Raw genomic sequence first — 723 nt, forward strand, 5'->3', positions numbered from 1 at the left:
GGGATTTACTTAAAGGGGTTAACTATTCATAAATCAACAGGCTGAGTGCTTGAAGAGATGATTATGAAGCTACATATCAGACTTTAGTATTTTTAATTTCAGCCTCAGCGGGCTGATGATCGAAAAATGCTCTGACATGCAGTTTTATCCAGGTAACTGAAAGTATCAAAGTAGTGAATCTGTGCAACAGTATCTGCTCTAAAAACATCTTTTGGGAGTATTTCCCAATTGTTATTAATATTATTATTGTTTTACTATTTAGTGAGTCCAATTTTTCCATATTTCAAATATTATTTTATATACCTTAAAAAAAATACAGAATATACATATTCTGTATAAATATTTAGATAAAAACGTTACTGGAAACATTTCTGTTGTAATACTACCAAGGCAAACACAATAAATCCACAGCACCAGATGTAAAATCTTCATTTATGGATTTCTGGCTTTCATTAGGCTGGTGGCAAAATAATCAACTAAGACAACCAGAGTCCAAAGAACAGCTTTGATAATCGAAGCTGAGATATGGAAACGCAACAAAGACGAGTTTTGAGATACGACTATATTGAGATATCTCAGAGATTAAATATGTTCCCAAAATTTGCAGTGGGACAAGTGAGGAAGTAATGACCAGCAGGTGAACCAATCAGGGAGGAGCAGACCATCACAAACACTGACATGAACGCTCAACAAGATGTGAGAGATATTTACCAAGTCCAGTAA

Source organism: Pundamilia nyererei, unplaced genomic scaffold (assembly GCF_000239375.1).
Source record: "Pundamilia nyererei isolate P.nyererei 1_Seehausen unplaced genomic scaffold, PunNye1.0 scaffold00133, whole genome shotgun sequence".
NCBI lineage: Eukaryota > Metazoa > Chordata > Actinopteri > Cichliformes > Cichlidae > Pundamilia > Pundamilia nyererei.